The sequence below is a fragment of the Elephas maximus genome, chromosome 13, assembly GCF_024166365.1.
Source record: "Elephas maximus indicus isolate mEleMax1 chromosome 13, mEleMax1 primary haplotype, whole genome shotgun sequence".
NCBI lineage: Eukaryota > Metazoa > Chordata > Mammalia > Proboscidea > Elephantidae > Elephas > Elephas maximus.
In genome coordinates this window covers 75,738,203-75,759,391 of record NC_064831.1, presented here as the reverse complement: position 1 = coordinate 75,759,391, position 21,189 = coordinate 75,738,203, and positions in this window count along the sequence as shown.

Genomic DNA, 21,189 nt, shown 5'->3' with positions numbered 1-21,189 from the left:
TTAATGAGAAACTAGTTTGTTCTGTAAACCTTCATCTAAAGTACAATTTAAAAAAAAAAAAAAAAACCTAGCCAGTAGAATTCAACAACATATCAAAAACATAATTCACCATGACCAAGTGGGATTCATACCACATAAGCAGGGATGGTTCAACATTAGAAAAACAATCAATTTAATTCATCACAAAAATAAAAGATAAGAACCATATGATTTTATCAACTGATGCAGAAAAGACATTTGACAAAGTCCAACACCCATTCATGATAAAAACTCTCAGCAAAATAAGAATAGAAGGGAAATTCCTCAACATAATAACTTCATATGGCAAGGAAGAGGATCTCGATAAGCAAAGCATTACTGAAGAAGAAGAGCAAAGTGAGAGGCCTCACACTACCTGATTTTAGAACTACTATATGCCACGGTAGTCACAACAGCCTGATACTGGTACAACAACAAATACAGAGACCAAAGGAACAGAATTGAGAATCCAGATGTAAATTTATGCACCTATGAGCAGCTAATATTTGACAAAGGCCCAAAGTTTGTTAAATGGAGAAAAGATAGTCTATTTAACAAACGGTGCTGGCATAACTGGATATCCATTTGCAAAAAAATGAAACAGGACCCATACCTCACACTATGCACAAAAACTAACTCAAAATGCATTAAAGAGCTAAATATAAAGTCTAAAACAGTAAAGATCATGGAAGAAAAAACAGGGACAATGCTAGGAGCCCTAATACATGGCATAAACAGAATACGAAACATAACTAACAATGCACAAACACCAGAAGAGAAACTAGATAACTGGAAGCTCCCAAAAATCAAACACTTAAGTTCATCAAAAGACTTCATCGAAAGAGTAAAAAGACAACCTACAGACTGGGAAAAAAAATTTGACTACGACATATCCAATCAGGGTCTAATCTCTAAAGTCTATGAGATACTGCAAAACCTCAACAACAAAAAAACAAACAACCCAATTAAAAAATGGACAAAGGATATGAACAGGCACTTCACCAAAGAAGACATTCAGGTGGATAACAGATACATAAGGAAATGCTCACAATCATTAGCCATTAGAGGAATGCAAATCACAACTACAGTGAGGTACCATCTCACCCCATCAAGGGTAACATTAATCCAAAAAACAAAATAATAAATGCTGGAGAGGTTGTGGAGAGACTGGAACACTTACACACTGCTGGTGGGAATGTAAAATGGTACAACCACTTTGGAAATCAATTTGGTGCTTCCTTAAAAAGCTGGAAATAGAAGTACCGTACGATCCAGCAATCCCACTCCTCAGGATATATCCTAGAGAAATAAGAGCCATCACACAAACAGATATATGCACATCCATGTCCACAATAGCAAAATAGCACTGTTCGCAATAGCAAAAAGATGAAAACGACCTAGGTACCTATCAGTGGGCGAACGGATAAACAAATCATGGTGTATTCACACAGCGGAATACTACACAACGGTAAAGAGCAATGATGAATCCACGAAACATTTCACAACACGAATGAATCTGGAAGGTATTATGCTCTGTGAAATTAGTCAGGTGCAAGATGACAAATATTGTATGAGACCACTATTATAAGAACTCAAGAAAAGCTATAAACACAGAAGAAGACATCCTGTGATGGTTACAAGGGTGAGAAGGAGGGAGAGTAGTGTTCACTAACTAGATAGTAGACAAGAATTATCTTAGGCGAAGGGAAGGGCAACACACAACAAAGGGGAAGTCAGCACAACTGGACTAAAGCAAAAGCTAAGAAGTTTCCTGAAAACAACCAAACACTTCGAGGGACAGGGTAGCAGGGGCAGGGTTCTGGGGACCATGGTTTCTGGGGACATCTAGGTCAATTGGCATAACAAAGTTCATTAAGAAAATGTTCTGCATCCCACTTTGGTGAGTGGTATCTGGGATCTTAAAATCTTTGGAGCGGCCCACCTGGACCAAAGGAGAATGAAGAACACTAAGGACACAAGGAAAATATTAGCCCAAGAGACAAGAGGGCCGCATAAAGCAGAGACTCCACCAACATGAGACCAGACCTAGGTGGTGCCCCGCTACCACCAATAACTGCCATGACAGGGAACACAACAGAGAGTCCCTGATGGAGCAGGAGAAAAGTGGGGTGCAGAACGCAAATTCACATAAAAAGACCAGACTTGATGGCCTGACTGAGACTAGAGCAACCCCAGGAGACATGGCCCCCCAGACTCTCATATAATCCAGAACTAAAACCATTCCCGAAGCCAACTCTTTAGACAAAGATCAGATTGGACTATAAAACATAAAATGATACTTGTGAAGAGCGTGCTTCTTAGTTAAAGCAGATACATAAGACCAAGCGAGCAGCTCCTGTCCCGAGGTGAGAGGAGAAGGCAGAAAGGGATAGGAGCTGGTTGAAAGGACACGGGAAATCCGGGATGGAAAGGGGAGTGTGCTGTCACATTTTAGGGATTGCAACTAGGGTCACACAACAATATGTGTATAAATTTTTGAATGAGAAACTAACTTGAGCTGTTAATTTTCACCTAAAGCGCATTTAAAAAAAAAAAAAAAGAGTTCTCCTTTGCCTCATATCAAGTGATGTTAGACAGGAATCTGGGTGAGGGGATACATTTAGTTTGGAGTCTCTGGGTGGTACACGTGGTGGTTAATGTACTCGGTTGCAAAAGGTTGGAGGTTTGAATCTACTCAGAGGCACCTCAGAAGAAAGGCCTGGCAATCTACTTCCTAAAAATCAGTCACTGGAAACCCTATGGAGCACAGTTCTGCTCTGACACACATGGGGTCACCTTGAGTCAAAATGGACTCAGTGGCAACGGGAACTAGAACATTTAGTTTGAGTTAAATAGGCTATATTTACGGGGTTCGTAGTTGTTCCCACATATGGTTAAGTTGTTGCCAGCTATTCTGGTGCAGGAAGCCTTCCAGGAATACCTGACCACCCTCTGTGCTGACTCATCTGATGGTGTGATACAAAGGAGCGGAGCCAGAGGAAGAAACATGCTGTAGAGTGCCCTGCGCTGAGACTACGTGGGCAGTGGAGAACGATCCAGGTGTGAGATGGAAAGAGCCAGAAGCTGGTGTGCAGAAAATTCTTCCAGCCATCAGACATGTGAAATTGTAAGCGGAATATTTGGTTCTCAATAACCCCGATCAAAATCAAAGTTCTCTCAGGAATGTTTTCACTAAAGCTGCCCGTACATATAGTTATAAACACACCGGTATTTTTTTCCTCTCTTGATGGGCATTGAGCAAAAGAGAATTTATCAGGATTCCTGTGTTTGTAGGGCACGAACGCACAGCAGTGAAACAAAGAGGGAGTGCACTTGTGGGTGGAGTCTTAGGTTGTCACATCAGATCACATCTTAGTATATCTGACACATCTTGTCCTGACAAAGTCTGGTGGTTCCAAAGGAAATCGCATGTTCAATTGCCACTGATGTGCAGTCAAACAGCCTGAAGAAAACACATGCATACATGCACACCATAGAACAAAAGACGCAAAACAAAGGAAGCACTGACCAGAGAGAGCATGACATAAAATAAAATGCCAGAGTGAGGACCAAACCGATCCATCACATTACATCGATAAATGCAAATGGAGGAAGGCTAGTTTTGAAAGAAAATCTATGCTCCTCCTTTGTGGCAGGCATCTCTTAATGCTACATCAGGGCCTCTCGGCTTCACATGCCCCCAGGGCCTTTGGCCACTTATCCTGTCCTAGCCGCTGCTGGAGTGACCAACTCTTCTTGGGCTCCAACCAGCTTCAAATAAAAAGACACTCCCAGACCAGCTTGTGACCATGCCTCAAGTTGGCCCCTGACTCGGGGCAACCCCATACACAACTGAATGAAATGCTGCCAAGTCCTGTGCCATCCCCATGATCGGCTGTGGCTAAAACCTGTTGTGATCCATAGGGTTTTCATTGGCTGTTTTTCAGAAGTATATTGCCAGGCCTTTCTTCCTAGTCTGTCTCACTCTGAAAGTTCCACTGAAATCTGTTCAGCATCATAGCAACAAGAAAACCTGACAGATGGGCAGTGGCTGCACATGAGGTCCATTGGCTGGTAACCAAACCCAGGTCTTCCTCAAGGAAAGCAAAAATTCTACTACTGAACCATCAATGTGTCAGGACAGGATTCTGAAATTGGATTACTCACTGTTCTGATGGCAACAGGAACCCCATTTCTGGAGGTAAGTGGGTGGTGATAACCCTTGACATGAAGTGACATCAAAAGGACTAAGGTTTTCCCCTGTGGTTAACTGGAGCGAGGTGCAGATGGAAGATGAAATGGGATTGGGAAATGGGCTGTGTGGTGCATTTGATTGGTATGGGGCAGTGAAAATTATGAGAATTGTAGAGTAGGTCTGCTTTTATTAACAGCATTGGACACCCTACAAAAAAAGAAAATGATAGGCTCAGGCAGCAAGGGCCAACTTAAGAGATATAAAAGCCAAGGAAGCTTTGTAGCAGTTTTTAAGGTGACTTTCATCCCCTGCAGCTTCAGGGCAAAGGGTGCTAAAAATTGGGCTGAGGGTCTGATCATAAGGGCCACAGAACTGCCACAGAAGATTGAGTGTGCAGTCTAGTCCTGATAGAGCTCCTGTCAAATTCAGGGCTTCAACAGGAAATAGCGGGACCCCAAGACCTGGGATGGGGACATTTAGGTGAATAAGCCAGGAAACCCTGAACTTCCAAATTTCCTGAGCTCTCCTGCCCAGCAGAAGCAGCCCCTCCCCTTGCCAGAAGAGAAGTTGTTGTTGTTATTTGTTGCCACGGAGTTGGCTCTGACTCATGGCCACCTTATGTACAACAGAAGCGTTGCCTGGTCCTGCGCCATCTTTACAATTGTTGGCATGCGTGAGTTCTTTGTTGCGGCCACTGTGTATTCTGAGTATCTTCCAACCTGAGGGGCTCACCTTCTTGCACTATATCAAACAATATTCTGTTGTGATCCATAAGGTTTCCACTGGCTAATTTTCAGAAGTAGATTGCCAGGCCTTTCTTCCTAGTCTGTCTCAGTCTGGAAGCTCTACTGAAACCTGTCCGCCATGGGTGGGGGTGCTTGTGGTATAGCTTCCAGCATCATAGCAACATGCAAGCCACCACATTATGCCAAAGTGACAGGCAGGTGGTAGAGGAGAGACGTGCCTCCCCAGATAGTGCAAAGACCTCACAAAAAGCAGATGCCATTTGCTCTCCGTAAGATCTGTAACTGGACTCTGAAAGGGGATGTTGGATTCTGGAATGGCAGAGGAGGAAGCAGGATTGGGCAAGCCAAGTCTTCAGATCAACGCATGGGTATTGTTGGCAAAACCCAATCTGTGTGTATAATCCATATAACAGTCACTCACATACGTTGCTGGGGAAAATACGTGTGTGAGTTGGTGCAGCTTTTTCAAAGGGATACCTGACAACGTCTATTAAGATTACAAATCCACATGCATTCTGTTTCTAGGCATAGAGGTTAAACAAATAATTTCTTTTATAAGGATCAACACAAAGCTGGTTCCTATGAGGCAGAGGTTATAGATATCCCAAATGTCCAACTTTTCCAAGCTGCTGTACCACTCCATCATCTCTAATGTCAACTACTCTCTCCCCTTTCTCTCCTGTCTTTGGGTTCCCTAATTTGCTTGCAACATCGCACAGAACTCATGAACCATATAAAGAAAATGGCTGAGGCACTTGTGGAGACTGGCAAGTCCCAAATTCGTGGGTCAGGTGTAGGCTTCTCCCTGGTTCTCAGTCCCTGCCCAAAGGCACTCATCTTTCTCACTCTGTGGGCCGGGAAGCCCACTGGGCTATCTCCTGCTGGTCTCTCCTGCCGGTCCCTGGTGCTGGTCCCTACTGCTGTTCTCTCCTGCCTTGGTGGTGGTGGACTCTTCACTGTGCTCTGAAGTTGGCTTTCTTTTAAGGTAAAACTGATCAATCCCGTTGGTGGGCCACGGTTATTTATTTGCACGGCCCGCCCAATCACCTGGGTAGGAGTTACAAGACCTTGGTAAGAAAGGCCATACTAAGCAATTCATCACACTGCGGAGGTATTTCTAGGAATATTTTTATTCCCATGTGTGGGAAATGGCATATATGTGAGCATTATTTGAAATAGCAAAATACTAGAAACAACCTAAATGCCCATCAGTGGGAGACAGGCTAAATAAATTATAAAGTATTCATTCAAAGAAATACTATGCAACCATAAAAAGGAATGAAGCATGTGTGTGTGTGTTTCCACACATACACAATACTGAACTATTTCACTTATTGTTGAGCTAAAAAAGCAAAGTGTGCCCAGAAGTCACTCATTCAACAGATATCCAGTGCTTCCTTTATGCCAGGAACTATCTTAGCTACAGAAGACATTGAGGTGATCAAAACAAGTCAGATCCAAGCTGTCATGAAGCTTACATCCTGGTAGAGGAGAAAGGCAATGAACAGATAAAATGACCCAGAACGGAAGTGGCAGATGCTGTGAAGGAAATTTAACAAAGAGATGTGACGGTGAGAGATCGGGTGGGGTGGGATTCTTTAGAACAGGTGACCAGGAGAGACTTCTTTAGGAGGTGCCATTTGAGGTGAGGCAGAGGGAACAAGAACAAAGCTCCCGAGGCAGGAAAGAGCATAGTGTTGAGGGACACGAAGATGGTCAGTACGTTCGGAGTGTAGTGAGTCATGGGCAGAACAGTACAGATAAGCTCTGAGAAGTATAGGCAACCCCATGTGTTACAGACTTGAACTGCCCCATAGGGTTTTCTTAGCTGTAATCTTTAGAGAAGCAGTTCACCAGGCGTTTCTTCCTTGGAGCTGCCGCATAGGTTCAAACCAGCAACCCATAGGTTAGCAGCTGATTGCAAACTGCTTGCATCGCCCAGGCAGACCTCAGGATTTGTATTTTATTCTAAAAACATGTTACTAGTGTGTAAAAAGAGGGGGAAGAGGGGATAGCTATGTGCATAAATGTGTTTCTGCTTGCTTATCTATATACACAATATTTCTGGAACAAGAAACAAGGAACTGATAATGATGGCTGCCTTGAGGGGCCCAGGGCTCCAGGGTGGGAAGGAGGCTTATGTTTCATAGTGCATCTTTTTATGCCGTTTGCTATTTTTACCATGTACATGAATTACTTTTACAATTAAAAACTAGTTAATTTTTAAATGTGAAAACAGCTCTGAATATTCAATCTCAGCTGTAATCAGAGTAAAGCAAATTAAAACATCAGGGAAATAAGGTTTTTTAGTAAGGATTTAAAAACTCATAATGCCATGTTTTAACAACAACAACAAAAAACCCTCATAATACCCATGGTTGAGGAGGATATGAGAAACATGGACTCATGTATTATTTTTATCTTTTGTTTGTGTGGAAGAGAATTGGTAAATATTTCCTGGGGATTACTTGAGTGTTTTGATATCAAAGGCCTTAACTGTTTTGGAATATCTTTGCCTTGGCCGTTCCATGTTCATGAATTTCCCCCAAGGAAAGAATCAGGGGCTGATGCGAAGAGTATGCTGCAAGGATATTCATCACAGCATGTGAATAATAGGGAAATTATAGGAACAATTTAAATTCTAACGGTAGTCATTTATTTAAACAATGTATATCCATAAGAGGGAGTACTATACCTATATTTAAAAGGCCGTTAAAGAATATTTAATAACATGCAAAACTTTTTGTCAATTTACTGTCAGGTGAAAAACCAAATTACAGAAGAGAATGTTCCGTATTCCAACTTTAGCACAAACATGTATATACGTATGTATATATAAAGACATATACACACACTCACACGCACATACACAGAAAAAAACTGCAAAGATATTGACGATAGTTAACAAATTATGTGTGATTTATCATCTCTTATACCCAGATAGATATATCAGTTGACATCGAATCAATTCCAACTCGTGGCAACTGCACTAGATTTTAATTGAAAAAGTAATTCATGTACATGGTAGATGAGAGTAGACCCGTGCTCCATAGGGTTTTCGATGGGTGATTTTTCAGAAGTAGATTGCCGACCCTTTCTTCTGAGGTGCCTCTAGATGGACGTGAACCTCCAACCTTTTGGTTAGCAGCTGAGCACGTTAACCATTTGTACCACTCAGGGTCTATAGTCTCTTATTGTATATTTTAAAAATAATTTTTATTTTTTAGACCTCAGGTGCAGGTAACTAGTTGTAATTCTTAATTAAAAAGCATACTCTACTGCTTGCCCTGTGCATGGTCTCTCTCATTTGTTTATCCATGCATTTGTGTAGGTATTTATTTATATAATGTACTCCCGTGAATCCATCATCCAACTATAACATTGCCGGTAACTATCTATGGGCTCCTTGCACTTCCTTTCCCCCAGACTACCCCAACTAAGGGTAACCACAATCCTGAATTTTGTGTCTATCTTTCTCTTGCTTTTTAAAAATGGTTTTATCACATATATAGATGTTTTCACATTCCTATGTGGTCACATGTTGATCGTATGTAAATCTTCACTTGTCTCATGTGCCCATGGAAGAGTAAGTTATCTCTGAAGTCAGAAGGCTAGAATCAAGGTTTCTCTGTAGAGCTGCCCATATGGATGTCACTCTGAATGGAAAATTTCCTACCCATGTGTTCATAAAGGAACCCCTGGCGCTAAACGATGATGTTTGGGAACCATCTTGGAGAAACCCTATTCCTATATTTCTGTTTTGAGGGCCAGTGTTACAGCTATACACTGTTGACTTTCCGTTGCATGCTGTCACACTTGGCCTGGATACTGGGGAGCAGGGAAAAGTTATCATTTCTGCGCTCTGTCTCATCCACATCTCGTTTGCATTCGGGTTATGTCAGCTTGAGAAGAGCGAAAACCCGTTGCCATCGAGTCGATTTCGACTCATAGAAACCCTATAGGACAGAGCAGAACTGCCCCATAGGGTTTCCAAGGAGCAGCTGGTAAATTTGAACTACCAAACTTTTGGTTAGCAGCCGAGTTCTTAACCACTGTGCCACCAGCAAGGGACCCCAGAAATCCATTTGTGACACTTGCTACACAAGATTTTGGTTTTGTTTTTTAATTATTGTTGTTTACATTATATTATTTACATTTTATTTATATTACTTTTATAATAGTATATTTTTTATATCTATTATTTATAACTAATATTTTATTTACTTTTTTATTGTAGTGAAAATGCACATACCAAAATATTTGCTAATTCAACAATTTCTCCATGTAAAATTCAGTGACATTAAGATTTTGCTTTTTAAATGTACTATTTGTTTTTCCATATCACATGCTCACTGTAGGAAATTTGGAAAATACAGAGAAGTATAAAGAATTAAAATCACCAATAGTCCTCCACTCAAAATAACCGTTGTAAACATTTTGTTGAATTTCCTCTTTCCTTATCATTTACACATAACTGAGATCTTGCTGTATATACACATTTCTATCCTGACATCCACTTATTATATAACTAAAATTATTCATAAATGTAATTTTAATGACCGTATAAAATTACATTCCATGCATATAACTAGTTAAATCATTCTCCTATCATAGAACATTTAAATTGTTTCCAACCTTTCATTTTTATAAACGTAGAGGGTCTCAATATGTAACTCAACTAATACGTGGGATGTGAAGAAAAAATATGGCCTCTCAAGCCCCGTTCACTGGTTAGTGTGTTGTGGGGGGGAAGGTTACCTTTCAATTTCAGTCCTATCCAATAATCCTTAGATGCAAGACTCAATCTCTAAGAAAAATGGTCAGTCCCCCATCTACCGTCCAAGATGGTCTCTGGGGAGTGTAACAGGGAGGAGGGGTGATCCTAGGGGCAGGGAAGGGGCGGAGACTCCGGGTCTTTGGCGATGGATTTACTCAGGCTGAATCCAGGGTGATGTTCCACCACAGTGACCTCCCTCATCGACTTCACGGCTCACTCTCAGTTACACCAGGATCCCATCCACCACGTGGGGCACTAGGGGAGCTCAGAAAACCCGACAGGCAGCACCTCCCTCTGCCTGACCACACCGCATCCTAAGGAGGTGCCTGAGCCTCAGATTGTTACAGGGCTGTCTTTGAGGCAACCGCCTCAGGAACTCCAAGTAGGAAGAGAGGACAAAGCCCTCTCCATCATGGATGTTTTATCTAACGCAAGTCATATTTCTGCCTGACATGTTCTCCTTCGTTGCTTTCATCTTCCCACCTTCCACAGGGCCTGAAACAGGCAGGCTTCCATCTTGCTCAGCTGCATATCTTCCCTCTAGTGTAGGGCAGCAAGCCTCATGGCCTGCCTTCTAGAACTGGAATTGTTATCCTCTCCACATAAGGGAGGAATAAATTTCTGTTTGATAAAGCCATCCACTTGTGGTATTTCTGTTATAGCAGCACTCGATAACTAAGACAGTCATCTACCTGATTACCCAATAAGCAAGATAGAAGACATTAATCCTAATACATAAATAGGATTACTATTTCGGAAATAATGTTGAAAAAGACATCTTTGAATATAAAAAACGTTAACTACAATTCTGTGTTTTCTCTAGATAGACCCTTAGAGACAGTTTGGATAAGTTAAAATAAGGTTGACTATTCTTTTCATGAATGTAAATCATAGTTATTCGATCATATCTGAAGTGTGTGCATGTGCCCACACACACACACATACACATGCACAGTATGGCAGCACTAGAAAACAGGGAGTGCTCTCAGTGTACCAGACATGATCAGGCACCCCTGAAAGACAGGAGGAGGATGAGGCTAGTCTGAAGGAGGAAAGATAGCATAAATCATATGCAAGAGAAGGCTACTGTAGAAGCCAAGAACAGCTTAGAGGCTCTAAGCTCAGAGACGGTAGACATGGGGAACGGACGGAAGCTCTGGAGCAACTTAAAGGGTGGCTGGTTGAAGTATCACAGTAGGAACAGGAGACTTGCTCTCTGCTCTCCTCCCCTGCTTGTGTCAAGTAGAGGACAGGTGAAGCATCCACATGCAGCTAGGAGTAGTAAGGGAGGCACTCAAGCTCAAAAATAGGGGAGTGCCCTAGAGGCCACCAATACTTAAGAACAAAAAGATCTTCCTGGCCGAAAACATAAGCTACTACCTTACCCTACCCAGCATAGTGTCCTGTTCCTCCTCCATAAATAATTGGATTCAGGATGTAGCAAAGAGTTACAAGGCTCATACACTGGCCACATTTGTTAGGAATGTTTTCAGCCACAAGTAATGACAAACCTGACTAACAGTGGATAAAGTAAAAGGCACACTTAATTAAGTCACTTCACGAGATGTCTAGAGGTAGGTGGTTTCAGGTTTGGTGTCTCTGACTCCAGAAAACAAATTCTTCCAACTTTTCCACTTTACCACCCTTAGTGTACAGCTGCCATATTGTCACCAGATGGCTGCTTCATTCTATACATCACATTCATGTTAAAGAAAGGAAGAAAGGGAAAAAGTATGCATTATTGAGCTTCCTGACAAAAGTGTCCCTTTTATAATAAGAGCATTCCCAAAAACTACTTAGTAGGCTTCTACTTATATCTCACTAATCAGAACTTGGTCACAAACCAGCCTTAGCTGCAAGGAAGCCTGGAAAGGAGAGGCATTGGGATTATAATAGTTGACTTGGAACAATCGTGATTTGTCACCTGAACTGGCTGGGCTCATGACTGCTCAAACAAAATCAGAGTTCCGTTAGGAAGCGAGAATGAGGGATGCCTATCAGTAGCCCATGAACAGAGTCTTTGGTGAAAGCTAATGAGAATACTCAAACACAGACAATTACACATCCAAGAATCAAAATATCTTTGAGGGAAAACAACACTTTGACACAGAGATACCAAACTCAATAAGCAGAAAAACCAAAAGACTTTAAGGTATATTATACTCTCCAATATATATGAGAGAATTTTGGATCTCAAAATAATAATATTTAATTTGTCTTGGGTATAGCCAATTGGGAAACCCTGGTGACATAGTGGTTAAGAACTATGGCTGCTAAGCAAAAGGTCAGCAGTTAGAATCTGCCAGGCACTCCTTGGAATCTCTATGGGGCAGTTCTACTCTGTCCTATAGGGTCGCTATCAGTCGGAATTGACTCAAGGGCAACGAGTTTGGGTTTTTTTGGTTTATAGCCAATTAGATGTTGAAATAATAATAATAATAAAACTGAAAGCACAGTGGGCCCAGTTAAATGCAACTCACTAAGCAGAAAGATAAACCAACCAAGAAGGATAAAAAAATTATCAATACCTGGAGAGAGTATAGTCAAATTTCACAAAACAAAAAATAAAAGAAAAACCCTTAAGAAAGGAAAAGCAGACAACTAAGAAGGAACAAAAGATTAGATTGACATTAGCCTTTCTTTTGGTAACACTGGATACAAGAAGATAACAGTGAAGTTCTGGGGGTGAAAAACATTGTAAGCCTCGAGTTCTATCTCCATCTACACTCCAGTCAAGTGGAAGAAAAACCAAAACCCAAACCTGTTGCTGTCAAGTCTATTCCAACTCACAGCGACCCTAGGGACAAAAAAATCCGTTGCAGTGACCTGCAATGACCTTTGATGTCTAAGAAATTTTAAAACCCAAGAATCACATATGGGGAGAAATGGAGAGTTACTGCTTAATCGGTACAGGGTTTCTGATTGGGCTGATGAAAAAGTTCTAGAAACATATAGTGGTCATAGTTGTACAACATTGTGAATGTACATAACGCCCCTGAATTGAACACTTAAAAATGGCTAAAATGGTAAGTTTTACGTGTATTTTGCCACACACACAAAAAAAAGATGATTATTAATGAAACAATGTACAGGAAAGAACAAAAAAAGGAATCCGAGTTTACTACATGGCTAATCTGTAATGTAAACACTGAACATTGACCTTATCAATATGACAATATAACTGATTGGGAGGACTGGGAAGGTGTGAGTGTGCGTGTGTGTGTGTGTGTGTGTGCACGGTAGTAGTGAAGGAGTTCAATCTTCAACACTAGGAAGTCAACAGATAATGACTGTGATGGTTAAGGTTGTGTGTCACCTTGGCTAGGCCATGATTCTCAGTGGTTTGACAATCATATGATGTTGTGATCACTTCCACGATGAGATTTGATATAATGTGATCACCTCTATGATGGGATCTGTTGTGAATAGCCAATCAGCTGAAAGGGAGTTTCCTTGGGCGTGTGGTTTGCATGGAATGCAAGTGGACATTCTGGCAAGGCTTCTGGGCTTTTGCTTGCTCTGGATCCTGCAGCTGGCTCCTGTTCATCTGACCTTCAGTTCTTGGGACCAGAGGTAGCAGCTTACCTGCAGTCTTGGCTGCCAATCTTTGGGTTCATTGGTCTTCACAGCCTATAAGCAAGAGCCTTTTTCTCTGACCTGCCATTCTTGGGTTCGCCAGCCCCTATGGCTACGTGAATCAGGAGAAGTCTCTACCCTGACCCACCGACTTGGGACATTCCAGCCTCTACACTGCATGAGCCGTTTCCTTGATATAAATCTCTCTATATATATACTTAGACACTTTGCTGGTTTTGCTTCTCTAGAGAACCCAACCTAAGACAATGACTAAAACTGAAAAATCAACAAGCAGCAATGCATGGATATTATTTAGAGATAAAGAGGTAAATATCAGAAGAATCAGCTAAAGGAGTAAAGGCGGTTTCCGCCGGGGAGGAGGAAATGGTGAGGGTGGGGAATGGAGGAGATGGCTGTTTTTATAGCATGACTTATAGAACAATTTCACTTCTTATGCTACATTGAGAAAAAGTGTAAAATTAAGGATCGTTGCTGTTAGTTGCAGCTCTGGTTGCGGAGTGGTTAAGGAGCTTGGCTGCTAACCTAAAGGCCTGAGGTTCAAACCTATCAGGCACTCTGCGGGAGGAAGACGTGGCAGTCTGCTTCTCTAAAGATTTACAGCCTTGGAAGCCCTGTAGGGCAGTTCTACTCTGTCTTATTGGGTCGCTATGAGTCGGAATCGACTTGATGGCCATGGGTTTGGGGTTTTGGTTCGTTGCTAGTTGCTATTGAGTCAATTCCGACTCATGGTAACCCCGTGTGTGCAGAGTAGAACTGTCCATCCGATTTCCAAGACTGTGATCTTGGAGGCAGATCACCAGGTCAATCTCTCAGGCACCTCTGGGTGGGTTCAAACTGCCAATCTTTTGGCTAATAGGCGAGCACTTAACCATTTGTATTACCCATGAGCTCCTAATATTAAGTGTAAGCACTAGAGTAACAGAAATGGGATATATAGCTTATAAATCATTAGTAAGAAAAGAAATAATAAAAACAATTTTTAAAAAGTGCGTTAGTATGGAATTTGCCCAAACTACCACAAACTTAGTGTCTTAAAACAACACAAATGTATTATTTTATAATTCTAGAAGCCAAAAGTCCAAAATGGGAAACCCTGGTATGGCTGCTAACAAAAAGATCAGCAGTTCAAATCCACTAGGCGCCTTTTGGAAACCCTGTGGGACGGTACTACTCTATAGAGTTGTTATAAGTCAGAACCAACTCGATGGCAAGAGGTTTGGTTTTTGGTTTGGGGCTGAAAATAAAGGGGTTGGCAGAGCTGCATTTCTCTCTGGAGGAGCCAGGAGAGATTTCATTTTCTCTCATTTTCCAGATTCTAGAGGCTGCCCACATTCCTTGGTTTGTGGCCCCTTCTTCCATCTTAAATGCTAGCAGTGACCAGTCAAGTCTTTCTCATATTACATTGCGTTGGCACTGACTTTTCTGCCTCCCTCTCCCACATTTACAAGAAAAAGAACAGACCTGGTGGCATAGTGGTTAAGTGCTATGGCTAACCAAGAGGTTGGCAGTTCAAATCCTCCAGGCGCTCCTTGGAAGCTCTATGGGGCAGTTCTACTCTGTCCTACAGGGTCACTATGAGTCAGAATCGACGCGACGGCAGTGGACTTTTTTTTTTTTTTTTTTGGTACCAAAGGAACAAAGCTCAGATTTACATCAGGCTTTCACAGCAGTACTGGGTGGAAAAAGACAAGAAAGCCTTATTTTCAAACTACAGAAGGAAAATAATTTAGAAGCCTAAAATTTTCTATTCAGTCAAACTTTCATTCAAACATGAGAGCGTTATAAAAAATATCATCAGACATAGCAGGCTTGAGCAGGTTTGCTACACAAAGGCCTTCTTAAACATGTTCTAAGAGAAAAAAAAAAAAAACCTAAGGCCAAAATAGAAGGCCAACATAACCAAAATATCAATATGTTGGAGGCTATTGTCTCATTAAGGATCCCTAGGTGGTGCAAAGGGTTTGTGCTTAATTGCTACCTAAAGGTTGGTGATTTGAACCCACACAGTAATGCCATGGAGGAAAAGGCCTGGCGATCTGCTTCTGCTAGGATTACAGCCAAGAAAACCCTCTGGAGCAGTTCTGCTCTGTAACACATGGCGTCGCCATAAGTCAGAATCAACTCAGTGGCAACTAACAATAGCAACGCTGTCTCATTAGGAGGGAGATGGGGATAACTAGTTTACGAAAAATAAGAAAAATAAAAAGAAACAGAAAATGTGGGACAAATGATAAATTAATTTGGTAGAAACATCGTATTATATCCAGAATTAAAATAACTTCAAAAGGTCTAAGCTCCCCATTTAAAAAATAAAGATAGACATATAAGATTTTTAAAAATCCAACAAATGCTATTTCTATGAAATGCACATAAATGATAAGAACACACGAAGGCTGAAAATAAAAGGATGGGAAAGAAATATTAGGAAATATAAACAGAATGAAATTGATGTAATCATCTTAATATTAGATAAAGTGACCTTTAAGACAAAGAGCTTTGTTAGAGATGGACAGGGTTGCTATATTATGATAAATGGCAAAACTCTCCAAGAAGTTATAGCCATTTTAAACTTGTATGCTCCTAATAAAGCATATGAAGCAAAAACTGATAAAGATACATAGAGATACGCCACCTTTGCCATGAGACCAGAACTGGATGGTGCCTGGCTGCCATTACTGAACATTTTGAATAAGAATTCTATAGAAGAATCCTGATCAAAAAGGGGAAAATGCACAACAGAATTTCAAGTTGTCATAGACTCCAGACTTTTTGGAGCCATGGAGGCTGGATGAACCCCCAAAACTATTGCCCCGAGATCATCTTTAAACCTTAAACCAAAAATATACCCTGAAGCCTTCTTAAAACCAAACAATCATTTAATTTAACTAGAAACAAATTTCTGGGTTGAGCATTATGCTCTTTGCAGAATTATCAATATGAGATCAAATTGACAACAGCAACTAGAAAGATTAAATAGGATCCTCAGGGGGCAGTGAGTTCCTTAGGAGGAGGGACGACTCAGAAAAGGAGGTGAAAATGGTTGTACAACTCAAAGAAAGTAATCAAAGTCACTGAATTGTATGTGTAGAAACTGTTGGTGTATGTGTTGCTGTGTATATTTTCAACAACGAGAAAATAAATAAATTTTTTTTAAAAGAATAGGAAAAATACATCATTAAAGTGAGAAATATCAACACACCTCTCTTGATAGGTCAAGCAGAAAAAAAATAAATAAATCAGCAAAGATATAGGCAATCTGAAAAAACACAAGTGACAAGCTTGACCTAATGAATATAGAGAGGGCTCTGTATTCAACAGTGAGAAAATACAATTTCTTCTCAACTGTACGTGAAAAAGAAACAAAAATGATTAAGAATGCCTCCCCACATTTTTCAGTGCACAGTGATACAGGTTAATCTAAGCAAAATTTGATGAAGTTAGAAGTTAGCTAAAAAAGGTAAATAAAAAAACCCCATGTGTTTGGAAAATTTCAAACATAAATACTCATGAATAACTCATAGATTAAAGAAGTCAACATGGAATTTTAAAATAACTAGGGCAGAATAATATGAAAACATTGTCTACCCAAATTTATGGGGTGCTTCAAGCTGCTTAAGTATTTATATGAAATGCACCTAAAATATAAAGACACACAAAGCTTGAAAGTAAAAGGATGGGAAAGAAATACCTGCTTCCGTAAACATTATATTAAAAAAAAAAAAAATCCATTTAGTGCTCAGATTAAGGCTGTAATACATGGGGTCGCCATGAATCAGAGTCAACTTGACAGCACCAGGTTTGGGTTTTGTTTTTGGTTTTCCAGTAACTCACCAACAAGGGATGCAGCTGTGGGCAGAGACACATAGGCAGCTTGAAGGTGGAGAAAGGCATGTTTCCACAGTTTGGGATTTACACCTTTGGATATATAAACCTGAAGGTTGAATGCTAGCGGTCAGGAAGAACTTATTGAGGATAACGCCCATACCAATACATATGAGGATTTGAATAGCGCGATAAGATTAAGTCCAGCTTTTTGTTCATTCATTAAGTATTTATTGTCTATTACATGCCATACACTGTTCTAGCTACTGGGGACACAGCAGTGAAAAAAGCATCTATTGTACCGGAGGGTCTAGCTAATTCAATAAGACAAGATTTTTTTTTTAATATAAATATTAGAAAGGAAGAGGTAAAGCTGTCATGTTTAGTCACTCCAAAAGAATCTATTGAAACACTCTGTAATAAGCAAATTTAGCCTTGTGGCTAGATACAGGATCATATATTAAAAATGCATAGTGTTCTACATACCAGCAGTAACTGCTGATACTAAGTGATGAGGGAAAAAAACAAACAAAAAAAAAAACAAGTAACATGAGTTTGGCAATGTCATTGGATACAAAATCAAGGTATAGAAATCACTACTAGTTGGAAATAACAAATTGGAGAAGGTAATAGAATAAGCATCTTATTTCTAATAGCATCAAATGTTATAGAATAGCCTTCCCCTTCCTGAAAATCTCAGTGCTAAAGCTTAGATGGGCAGAGCAAGGTCCACATGGAGAAGCAGCTTGGCTTGGGGTATCAGAACCCAAGTGGTATGTTACAGATTGAATTCTATTCCCCTCAAATATATGTTGGAATCATTGTTAGGCTAATGGGGCTATATCAGTGTATGGTGTGTCTTAAATTTAGCCACTTTTCAGGTATAAAAAACAGATTAGGCACAGAGACAAGCAAGCAAGAATGGTGAAAGATAGATGCAACTTGGAAATCTCCAAGGAATGCCAAGAAGAATGCTAGAGAAGCTGAGGCAAGGATTTTCCCCTAGAGTCAACAGACAGAGAGCCTTGCCCTGGAGCTGGTGGCTTGAATTCCAACTTCTAGTCTCCCAAACAGCGAGAAACCAAATTTCTGTTCTTTAAAACCAACCACTTTTGTTATTTCTGTTATAGCGGTAGCAAGAAACTAAGACATGGGATGGGAAGAAAGCCCAGAGAAGGGAGGCAGCCTGGCATGGGGATTGAGAGCAGCAGGATGAGAAGGGTGTCCCTGCGGAGGGTCAACTTGGCATGGGGAGTAGTGAGAAGGGTTTCACTTGGGGAGATAGCCCTTCCTACAGAGGCAGAGCCCTTCCTACAGAGGCAGAAGGATGAGAAAGTCACCCACTTGTGGGTGGGGGTCCTGGTGTGGGGTGGGTGCAGAGCCTGATTGAGGTGAGGGCGCACACATGAGGAAGGAATAATAGCAGCAAATAGAAGATTGGTTACGTAAACCAAAAAAACCCCAAACCACTTGCCGCTGAATCAGTTCCTACTCATGGAGCTCCCACGTGTGTCCGAGTAGAATATGCTCTGTAGAATAGAGTTTCAATGGCTGATTTTCAGAAGTAGATCACCAGGCTTTTCTTCTGAGGTACCTCTGGGTGGACTCGAACTGCCAGCCTTTCAGTTAGCAGCCAAGAGCATTAACTGTTGGCGCCACACGGGGATGCCTGCTGGTTACATACAAAAGAATGACTTAAAAAAAAAACAAAACCAGTCAAGGACAATGGGAGCCAAGTTTCTCACTGACAGAGAAAAAAAACAGAAGGGAGTTAAAAATGTGGAAAAGGAGGAAGCTACGATGGGGTTGGATTGGAATTGGAAGCGTCATGTGAACTCACCATTTTCAATATAGATGGATATATTAGTATAGATGTGAGTGTGTGTGTGCATATTTTTAAACACATATTCCCTAGCTCTGTTCACTAAGAGGGCCTGAGAGAAGGCGACACCCGAAAGCTATGCACACACCTAATGTCCAGATATGCAAGAGAGGCAAAGAACAAGTATCAGAGAGCTGTAAGCTGAACAACCCCCATAGCTCATACAGGACTCAGAGATGTTTGGGTTTAAATTACCAAATAATAAGAAGAAATAGGAAATCTGAATATCTTTGCATCTATTAAAGAAACTTAATTTGTAATAATCACAATAAAAAAACCTACACACAGACACCATTCTTGGGGAAATTTATAGCTGTGCAAATCTTTGCACTAGAAAAGAAGGAATTTTTAAAATCCATTTCCTTCTTCAGCAACTAGAAAAAGAAAAGCAAATTAAGCTCAAAGTAAGTAGATGGAAGGAAATCAGAAGTTAAGAGTAGAAATCAATAAAATAGAAAATGGACAAATATTAGAGAAAATCAATGAAGCCAAAAGCTGATTCTCTGAAAAGATCAATAAAATTGATAAACCTCTATCTAGACAGATCCAGAGAAAGAGAGAGAAGACACAAAGTACCAATACATTCTGATTTAAGTTTGCTTTACTATTATTAGGGTCGCTGACTCAATGGCACTGGGTTTGGTTTAGTTTTGGGTTATTATTATGTTAAACATTCACAAAATTCTAGAGTCAAATCTACAAAATAAGGTGCATTCGGAGAGGTATAGCTTATACCCCTGTCCCTGCCACTCTGATTCCTTCCTCTCCTAGAGGTAATCGCTTTGTTTATTTTATGGTTTATCCTCCCACTTTTTAAGCATAAGAAAATGCATGTGTATTGAATATATTTGTAGCATTGTTTTGTAAGGAATGTTGTATCTCTCAAATGGGTCTCTCAAGAAGTGGTTTAAGATTCATGTGAATATAGTCTTATAGATGAATATAATCAGTACTGTCATGCGTCGCTTAACGTCCACGATATGTTATGTGAAATAAGATGTTATGTGATTTGGACGTTGCGCCAACACCTAGTTTATCTAAGGTTTCCACAAATTCTTCTCCTGCCTTCGCAACAGCACTGGCAGGCTCACCAGTCACTTTCATGTTAAAAAAAAAAAAGCAGCGAAAAACGTTTAAAGTGCCTGAACCACCCGGAGCTAGCTCTAGGCTCCATACGGTAGTCTGGTCCTGCTTTTCTTTAAGCATCTTGAACAAGGTTTGTGCCTTAGCAGTGATCATCAATGTGCTGAGAAGGGTTCACTTTTGTGTTTGGTCCTCAATCCACATCATTAGCATTTTCTCCATATCCGATATAGGTCCCTCTCTCATTTTCATTAGCCTTGTAGCTTTCAGGGGGGCTGATCCTCTAACAGCTTGGAGAATTTTGTCTTTGTTTTTGAGGTTACATCTGCTATATCCTGTGCTTGGATCTTGTGAGACTACGGACATATATGTGGTCGAACGTTGCCTGAATAGACGTCATGCTGGGCAAGACTCTATATTCAAAAACATTTTTAGTGTGTTCAAAAACACATGTTAAAAAAAAAAAAATCAAGCCCGTTACCATCAAGTTGATTCCAACTCACAGCAACCCTATAGGACAGAATAGAACTACCCCATAGGGTTTCCAAAGCTGCCCTCTTTACGGAAGCAGACTACCATATCTTTCTCCCGCAGAGCGGCTGGTGGGCTGCAACTGCCAATCTTTTGGTTAGAAGCTGAGTGCTTAACCACTCTGCCACCAGGGCTCCTTCAAACATATGCAACAGTGTAGAAAAGAGATCAATGCATATGGTCACAGTCAATATCTGTAGAGAATATCTAAGGGGTTTACCCTGACTCTGCATAGGGAGTGTTCCACCTTTTCATCAATTGTAGATCGACAAGACATCTGGCCATTTGAACTAGGTTTCTGTGCAAAATTTGTCCAGTTTAATTTTCAAAATCCTGTTTTGCATTCCCAAGGTCCTAATGATTCTGAGTGATGGCAATTTATTCAGTAAAGCGTGTGCTCTAGGTGGTCAAGATCATCCTGACTTGGGAGATGGGATCTTTCAAAAGCCTTTTGTTGACTGTCTAAATTGGTTACTCCTTTTCTTTTATAAAACGACAAGTCTTCATTATAAAATGATGAATCTTCACTAAAAATCTT